The following is a 9,900-nucleotide window of genomic DNA, read 5'->3' as shown; positions in this document are numbered from 1 at the left end:
TCCCACCCGCTCTGAGTTCAGCTCCCAGCTCAGACCCAGGCTCTGCTCCTCATTTTAAAGCTGGTTCTTCAGGAACTGGAGCATCTTACAGGTCTGATCCTGTATTGTGCTAAGCAGCCTCGACTCTCACTGCAGGGAATGAGAGCAGAGGTAACTCAGCACCTCCCAGAAGGAGGGATTTGAATGTGACATGAGTTGAGGGGATGGTTTTGGGAGCAACATTTGGTTCATGACTCTGGGGTTAAGGGCTTAAAATAATTCTGCTATGAGCAGGTTTAGAGTTTAGCTACCTTAGAGCTAAATGTTGAAAACATGCCTTACAGCAGGATCCACCTTCAGCAGTCTGTCTGAGGGCTGAGCACAAGTGGAAATTGTCTGGAATAACCCCTCAATAACAGCCCCTGCACTGACCAAAATTCCAAATGGAGCCATGCTAGACCAGCAGCAGCACTTCTCTGCTTCCCTCCTCATCCCTCTGATTCCCAGAATAAACCCCAAGTGGCTCATTCATCCTTTTGGGCTTCATTTCTATTTCCATTCTGTGCCACTGGGGCTGTGTTTCACTGCAAGATTTCACCTGGGGCTGCATTTCACCAGCAGCAGAGCAACCAGAGCAACAGAATCCTGCCAGTATTTCTACAAACTGTGCTAAATCTTCAGAAAGACCATTCTACTTTCCATCATTTCCTCTAAATAACTTGAAGTGTCTGATTTATAGCAGAGAGTGGCTGTTTGGAATTGATTTGTCCACCTGGAGTGACATTACTGCTACACCAGTGGAATATCCCTCCTGATGACCAGGCTCACCTAAGAGTCAGTAATGCAACATCATGAACATCCTGACTCAGTCAGCTAAAAACTAGGATTTATAGGATATTTTCATAAATATATCTGATTTCTACTAGCAGGATCTGCAGAGAAGGATCCTCAGGAGATGCCACCCACAGATCTGCATGGGGTGAGCAAACCCCAGAGGGGGAGGAGGTTCTGTTTTGATATCCAGCCAAGAGTTGCTCTAGAAACAAGGCTAATAACAGTCTGCTGGGGATGGGCTTTTACTTGTGATCTCTTTGGTTCTCCTCGGCATTTCATGCAGAACCAGGAAATGGAGAAAGGTGCATCCAACATCAAACAGCTTTCAAGTAGGCATTTTTGCCTAATATCCTAAGGAAATGAGTCTTGTGTGATCACGCTGCCTCTGGGGGTGTGTGTGTGTGTGTCTCTAAAAGCTTTTGAATTCGCTGGCCAATTCCAGCCAGATTTAGCAAAAGGGTGAAGATCTCCAAGAGGGATCTGTTCCTACAAGCTGGGGGGAAACAGGTGGCAGAGGAATGACTGGGAGAGCCCCTGGTAGCCCCAAACCTTCCCCTGAACACCAGAGATTCCCACAGGGAAAGGAGGTGAGGAAAGACTGGGAGTCAGACAAGTGGAAAACAAGCCTTGTTTGTTAGTTTTGCTCATCATGGATGTGCTCCCTGAAATCCCAGAACTGATCTGTTACATTTGCTGCACTGTGCATCTTCCAGGAGTTCTGGGGAGCTGGATCACAGGACTTCCTTTTGGCCAGCACCTCCCTGGGAAGATGCTCGTTGCCTTGAGGGGACAAAAATCCTGTGGGGATTTTTCCCAAATGCCCAAAACCTAAGCTGAAAAAGAATGGATTCCATGTGAGATTCCCCAAATCACAGCAAAGCTGGTGATCAATTTTTAGTCCTTGCTTTGCTGCCTCCAGGGAGATGCAGCCCTTAATCAAAAGAGAACATATGGAATTTTAAAGGGCCCAGAGGCTTTTTGAATTATGTTTATAGAGACCAAAGTCTTTGAGCACAAATGTTTGATTCTAATAATCTGTCTGGCTGTGTCGCTAATAAAGATTTATTTGCAGAGTTTATCAGGGATGCCTAAGCTAACGTTCTTCCCATAGGGAAAATCCTCTGGAACAGAAATCTGCTGGGCTAAAATTGAGAAGTACTTGCTGCTGGGATTTACTATCCAACAGAAAAAGGTCCTAGGAACTCTTTATTACCTCCTGGGTGACCAGCTTTTGCAGCTGGTTTTGTAGATGGAGCCCAGATTCAGGCATGTCCAAGGAAGGAAGGAAAGTTTGGAGGGTGTATTTGAAATGTCAGGGAACGGGTAGGAAATACTCAGATATTTCCTGGTTGACTCTGAACCCTCTTAGGGCAGAGTTCCTTCACACAGGCTCAGCATGAAATAAAACAATATATTGATAAAATATCCCCATCCCCAGTCTGTTTGGTCATGTTGGGAAGAACAGTTTCAGTCAGGAGTGCAGTGGTTCAGCACTTTGGGCGCCAGCCCTGGGTTAAAAACATAAGTGTTGTCAAAGTGACTGGCAAATGGAGTTTGCAATTTTCTGGCTTAACTCATGCAGTTGCTCTCCTGAGAACTGCTTTAATGAGCTTCCCTGACTCACTGCCACAATGGGCAGATTTCAGAACCTGCCACTTCCTTGCAGGGAAAATATTTGCTGCAGAATATTAGACTGGCCCATTTTGATTCAACTTTCAGCAAGTCCCGTGCTGAAATCCCAGCCGTGCTTCAGCTGGAGAGTTCACTTCCTCGTGGTGCTGAGCCTACACACGGGGACACATTGGGCTCCATTCATTGCCCTGGCAGCCACTTCTTGGTTTTTTTTTGTTTCAAAAATGAGAAGTTAAATACCTAAAATGATGGTTGTGACATAGTGGGTGGGATTCCCACAGGGAAAATGTAGCAGGCAGGTTGGATTTCTCCTCAGAGCCCTAACAGATATGGCATTCACACTTGTTAGAGTTTGAAAATTAGCACTGAGTAATGTCCATGGGGCTGCACAATCCACTGTCAGTTCAGTGGCCACATGTGAGGAAAGAGTTTTGCAAAGCTGAGGTCCCCAAACTTGAACTGCAGAGCAGTTTGGCCTTCTATCCAAAACACTTGGATGCATAATTAATGCTAATTCTCTTTATATGATCACATTTCTATCAAAACAGTTTAATGCTAAGTGTACACTGCAGTTCTTGCTGGGATTAAGCCCTGATGTGCAAGACCCCCGTTTCCTTTGGTAGCTCATGTTGTCAGACTCCTCACATTTTATAATTCCTGAGCCTTGGCTGAGTTAATTCACAGCAGTGGGGTAAAGTCCTGGTTCTGCTCAGGTCAAAATCCAGGATTCAGTCAATGAATGAACAACCTGGTCTAGTGGAAGGTGCCCTGCCTTGGACAGGGGGGTGGAATGAGATGAGCTTTAAGGTCCCTTCTAACACAAGCCATTCTGCGATTTTATGATTTTCCTTCACCCTAAAAAAACCACCCTAACCAGGGAAATAGCATCTGCCAGCATACTGCAATTGGCTGAGAAATAAAATAAGGAGCCTCAAAGGAAAAAAATGCTAAGTTGTCTCAGTTCTGCTCTCCACATTTTGTAAAAAAGTGCCAGAGTTTTCAGCTGAATGTATTGAACACCTATGGATGGGCAGTTTCCATCTATTGGCCTCTTTTCTATTTCCAACATTCAAGTAATTCTCACAAGGCAGATGAATGCAAAAAAAAAAAAGAGGAAAAAAAGAAAACTAGTCATAGGAAGATAGGAAGTGATGAAGTTGGCAATTAGGTTAATAGAAACAATGCCAGTTTTATTAAATGCCTTTCCAATAAGAAAACTCTTTTTTGGGGTGTTTCAGCTATCTGTAATAGGCCAGAGTAATCCCTCACTTTACAGACTCACTTGAAAAAAATTCCTACCTCTGTATAAAACAGTTTATTCCCGCTCCTCCAGGAAACAAGGGTGGAGCGTGCAGAGCAAGAACATCTATAAATCATGTCTTTGATGCCAGATGAATGAGATGTGAGCTATGAATCATGTGCAAGGATGAGCAGGCTCTGCCTTCCATTATCACAACTGACCAACATCTTTGTTTGCATTAACTGTTCTCATTCCACGATTTAAATTAAAAAGTCTGACAATATCACACTTTTGGGTTTCTTTGAAACACTTGAGGAGGAACCCAAAGGCCGAGCGTTTTGTGTTCGGACATTGATGTTAGGAGGAAATTTAGTCTGTTGGGCCCTTGGTTGGGAATGAGTGGTTGAGGGAAGGGTAAAGTAAGTAAATACTTCATCTCTTTCATTTTTCATCCAGGCATGCTTGGAATCCTCCCTCATCAATAGAGGTTTTGCTGGATGCTGGCAATGCCCCTCAGGCAATGCACAAGATTAATAGAACTCCCTATCTAATTACAGGTTTACTGACGGATATTACTGAGGCCCCAGCAATGCAAGTTCCCTACATTGCACTTTTCCCCCTGCCTAGAGCTCCCAGAAGGGAAAGGAGGCAGAAAACCAAGTGTACTGAGGTAACAAGGCATGGCTCAAATCCTGCTCCAGGAGGGAGCATTTTGCTCCCAAAGCAGTGCAAGTTTAGAGGTAACCTGTTTTTAAACATCCATCCAGGTTTGTGTGAGAACTGGATGGTTTGTAGGCTGGAGATAATAATAAGGAGGAGCAAAAGGAGGTTTTTTTTTTGGCAGTTTGTGCATAGTGGCAAATAACTCTTGCCAGATAATGCCCCCTCAGGGGTGCTCATAGGCAGAATTTCACCCCTTGCTTTAGCTGGTGCTTTTCTTATTTTCCTTAAGAGTTGGGTGAAGACTTCAGGAATTAAACACAAAACTAAACATCCTCTAAACTTACCCCTAAACAAAACAAAACAGCCCCTTCCCCCTTGCAGATGTCCAAATTAGGGGTGAGAAAATGCCATCTCTGTTCAGATTTGCAGCTGTGTCAGATTCTGGTGATTGAAGCATGAGATTTAATGGGATTTTGAGTCCTGAAAACAGAGGTGGAAATAGAAAAGGGGAAAATAGAAAACAGAATACAGAGGTTTATTATGCTCTGACATTTCCATCCCTAAAGGGTTTATTCTCTCCTTTATGCATAGGCAGTTTTGGGATGGCCGTTGTTGCGGGGGATGTGTTTCCCTTCTAGGTAAATACTGGAAATTTAAATCCTTTCAGCCAACTATCAGGTCTCTGTAGGTGGTTTTCTTTCTAGGAAACAGCTTTTTTCTGACAGCAGGACAAGAAACAATGACTCAAGACTCATTCCCACATTAAAAGGGTCCTAGAGAAACTTCCAATTGTTGTGGAAGTGCCGATTTAAGGCTCCAGGATCATTTTGCTGGATTGGTTTCATGGAATTAATTTTCATTTCATGTATTTCCTTGTATAATTAATTAGATGGAGGCAATTAGTGGAATTTACTGCTGGGAAGGGTCTCCACAGGGCTGTGACAGGGACCCTGCCCAGGACCCTTCCAGCTCGGGGCTGTGCGTGGCTCTCCCGGCTCCGCTGCTCCGATCGGCGCCCAAGGAGAGCTGGGAGAGCAGCAAAGCCTCGCTCCACTGGACTTCTCACTTACTCTTTTCCTCCCCTTTCTGTGTGTTGTCTTCTAATAATCCCTTCTCTCTGAATTCATTGCCTGCAGCGCAGACATTAGATAAATAAAGCTGGCGTGGGCCCCGAGCCAGCCGGGATTGCATAAATACCCCGAGCTCGGGAGCACGGAGCCTTCGCTCGCTGAGCCGGTGGAAATGCTGCCTGGGACTGGTGTGGGGGTTCCTGATAACTGGGGAGACTGGAACGGGCCAGGCTGGAGGAGGAAGGGGGTGCTGAGTCCTATTTGACTCCATGGCAGCCTTGCCCTCCTCCCCAGTGACATCCCTGCCTCTCTGGGGGGGATGCAGAGCGGCAGAGATTTCCAGTCTCTATAAAATACAAGTGGAAGGTCTCAGGAAATAATTCACAGCCCTAAAGCTCCATCCTCTCCTTCCCAAGGGTACTCAGGCCACGGCTTTCAGAGGCACATCAGCAGCTGTGGGATTTAAACGGGACAGGCATGAAGGAGGGAAGGGAAGGATTGCACTCAGCCTGGGCTGAAGATGGCAAACCAGTTTGTCCAGCTTTGGCTTCACAAGAAGGTTCAGAGAAGCCTTTTCCTGCAGTAAAACCCACACAGGGGCTGAGGGGAGAGCGCTGGTGCTCGATGTGAGTTCCCTTCTTTCCCTCCTGCCGAGGACTGCAGCTGAATTCTCTGCCCAGTTTATTCCTGTCACTTCTCCATGGCTGCTCCAGGTTTTCCAGGGCTTTCCCTGAGCTAGCACGATGAAATTTCTATCATTTCAGAGGGAAATGATAGATTTAATGCCATCATCAAATTCCCTGTGCTCTCAAATGTTGTCACATTAATAAACACCCAGGGCTTTAGATGATCGTGCTGGGATGGGCTTTGCTGCGCTGAGTTTACTGGGCCAGGTTTGCTGGGCCAGGACTGCTCTGGAGCTCACTTGTGTATTTTGTAACTCCCAGCTGGAACACACGTGAAGGAACTCGGGTCTGCCCAGGCTCACTTGTCTCAAGGCTCCTTTCCAGCTGTTTTCTTTTGGGCAGAAAACACAGTTCTCTGGAAACACTTGAATTGTGCTGTAAGTGTCCCCCCAAAAGGATGTTGAGGACCTGGCACCTTCATAAAGAGCTTTTTTGCTGTGTTATTCCTCTCCCTGCTGAGTGTGACAAGGCTCTGGTGCCAGTGGACTGTGGTTCTGTAAAACATTTTGAAATGCCAATAAATCAGAGGCACAGTTTGGAAGCTGCCAGCTGGAATTTGCTACTTGAGCTTAAACAAGTTGGGCATATCTGCTTACTCCTGTTTTGTTTGCCTAGGTGTAGTGAGAGCAGTGCAGCGAGCGTGACTGGGGCTTTTATTGGAAAAGTTTGGGAAAAGGGAATCTAGAAGGAGCCATGCTAAGTTTGTCTCCTCAACCTCGCTGCTAAAACACCCAGGTCATTTTATGTCGTGTTGCAGGGAGTTTGTGGGTAGCCCCAGTGACACTTCCATGGTGCTGGTTGGAAATATCATCCTTCAGATTCGCACAGAAGTGCCTGTTTCACTCTTTTTGGTTGTTTATTGGCTTCCAGCTGAAACCTAAACCTGAGCTTGTGAGCCCTGGAGGGCATTAAGGATCTCCAACAGCTTTTTGCAAATGTAAGGGTATTAAACCCAAAGGCTTGGCTGAATTCCAAATGAGCAAATCTTATTCTGAAACCTTTAGGTTTCCCCTCTACTTAAGGGAATTTAAGATGTTTTGCACTTCTTAGATCTCACATGATTATAAGCGACTTGCCCAGGTCACACAGGAAATCTGCTGGGGAAAAGACCCATATCTCAGTTTTCCTGCCTTCCCAGATCTGGCCAGATTAAGGGATGTGCTGCATGGGGAAGCTGTGGGGTTCAGAAATGATCCCCAGAGCACCCCTGAGCTTTGGGATCCCCAGGAAAGCCCCTGTGAGAATCTCCAGTGATGGAAGAGCTGGGAGCCTCCCTCTCTTCCAAAGGGGAAACAAAAACCCCATTTTTTTTACCTGGCAGCCTGTTTTCATGGAACTTGAAGAATTTAATCTCTGAGGCTGCTGAGTTTGGCCATTTCAGAGTGTGAGCCTGGGAATGCACCCAGGTTAAATAGGAAGCCGTGGCGCAGCGGGCACAGGGATGCTGCTGCTGCATCCAAGAGTCAGAGCAGTGCCAGGGGTGATTCCCAGCAACATTCCTGACAAGCCAGTCCCAAAGAGCAGACTCGGGCTGAGAGTCTCTTCCTGGGACAGTGTCACCCACAGGAACACGCTGGTGGCACCTCTGGCAAAGTCCTGATGCTGCATGGGAAGAGTCTCTGGTTCTGGTTCTGGTTCTGGGCTGTGCCATGGATTCCCACACTGGCTTCTGGCTTGTAGAAAAATGCCTGGTTTGGCTAAACCCAGATCCTGAGAGGCCTCAAATCAGGCTGAGCTGCCTCTGACACTTTGAGCAGGTCCCAGCCTTGCTGCTGCTGCTGCGTTTGCCTCTGCAGGCTTTAAGGGGCAGGTGCCAAGAGCATGGCTTGGCCTTGGAGCAGGGAAACAGATCCCTCTGGGAAAGGCTGCCCAGGAAGCTCCCTGGTCTGTGGAGTCTGGGAGCATCCCTGGGCACTCTGTACCTGTTGGGCTTCGTTAGCAGCCCTGCTAATTGCTTTGATTTGTAAAGTGAGGGGCTCAGCAAAGCAGGAGGAACACAGATGAAAACCAGACCTTGATGAAGTGTCTCATTAACTCAAAAGGCAGAAATTTCGGGCATTACCCACCCCCCACCCGTTCAGAGGGCTGGATATAATGTCTTGGCCAACAGGGGATAAACAGATGGAGCAGATTCAGGTTTGTTATTGGGGTGTAATTCCAGTGCCACAGTGCAGGAGGGGATCCAGGCTCTTCTCCCAGCCTCTCTCATCCCTGTGCCTTTTCCTTCCCATGTGCTGAGCTCACAGTGAAGAAAACAGAAAGAGGATCAACCCAAACCAGTGTTAAAAATCTCTTTCCAAGGGTAGCAGAGCTCAGGGAGGCAGAATGGATCATCCTGCAGGCAACAAGCATTGCCACATTTATCTTTGCTTGCAGCTTCAGTCATTCCAAAGAGCAAATTCAACCTAATCCAAAGGGACCTGTTGGAGTTTGGGTGGCTGGAGCTGACACCTAATGAAAGGTACTGGGATTCTCTTTGTTTTTGCTAACAGAAAGGAAAACAGAACAGCTACATATCATCCATAAAAAAAAAAAAAAAAAAAGGCTGTAATTACCACTCCCAGAAATTATTTCTTATTTAATGAAACGTCTCTTTAGGCTGAACAAAGGAATTTTCAGAGAGGAGAGCACTGAAGGGCGGGACACAGAACACAGGCAGGAACACAGTTCAATTACAGGGAATAAAATCCTCTTGACGTTCTGACGCAGTTTGTGGGAGATCTCATTAGAAGCCTTGCCAGGCCAGAGCAAAGGCTGCTTTTTCATAGAGATATTTTGTATCTATTTATACTGACCCGGCACTGGGAACCACCATCCATGGCTGGCCCAGGGGCAGCAGGGATGTGCAGCTCATTCCTGTTTGAGAGGGCTCTCAAACAGCAAAAATGCCTGATCAGTTCTCAAAGCAGGGCTGCTGCCAAGTCTGGGAATCCTCTCCCCCTTTGCAAGGGAGACTGGCAGTGGGAAGGAGGGGAAGTAAAATAGAATTGTTAAGGCTGGAAATGACCTGTAAGGTGATGGAGTCCAAGCAGGGAGTGCTTTGGAGGTGTGTTCCTCCCCCTGGGACTACAGACATGGGGTGCTGGTAGCCAGGAGGAGACACCCCGAGGCTCAGCTGGAGGGACAGAAGATCTGCAGGAACCACAGGGTGCTGCAGGAGGTGAATCCATGGTGGGAAGCACCAGCCTCGGTGTGTGACAGATTTATTGATCCCATCATGCTGGGGGAGAAGCTTTCCCCAACTTCAGGTGAAGCTCATCATCTCCCTTTTTCTTTCTTTACTTTTTTAAATTTAATTTATTGTTTCTACTTAAGGTCCTCTTTTGGAAAAGTGTGCTGGTCTCTCTTTTATTGCTTGGATTAATTGACTACTGTGCACTGTAACCTGAAGTCAGTGGGTAGGAAATAATGAAGGATTTAACCTGTAGCACTGCTCTAAAAACAGCCCCAGTTAAATAAATCTGAGGTAAATAATGCAGCTGTGGAAATCACCTTGTTCCAGTTTATGCTGGGGGAGGAAAAAAATCTCCTGTAATTAAGTAAGACCCTAACCTCTGGTGTTAAGTGCCACAGGCAGGTTCAGGGATGGACCATGGGATCATTCTAAATGCCTAAAAATGTATTTATGATTCAAAAGCAAGGAGATGTCATTCCTGATCCAGTGGGTCGGGTCACAACTGGCTGAGTGAGGAGAGGAGAAATCTGGAGCCAGAGAGAGGCAGCAGAGTCCAGGCCCTGGTGGCTGGAGCTTGGCAGAGCTGCAGGAGCTGGGTGCTGCAGGAATCTGCTGTTTGCT

Source organism: Cyanistes caeruleus, chromosome 13 (assembly GCF_971803275.1).
Source record: "Cyanistes caeruleus chromosome 13, bCyaCae1.hap1.1, whole genome shotgun sequence".
In the NCBI taxonomy this organism is placed as follows: Eukaryota; Metazoa; Chordata; class Aves; order Passeriformes; family Paridae; genus Cyanistes; species Cyanistes caeruleus.
The sequence above is the reverse complement of the archived record's forward strand: the minus strand, read 5'-3'. Positions refer to the sequence as shown.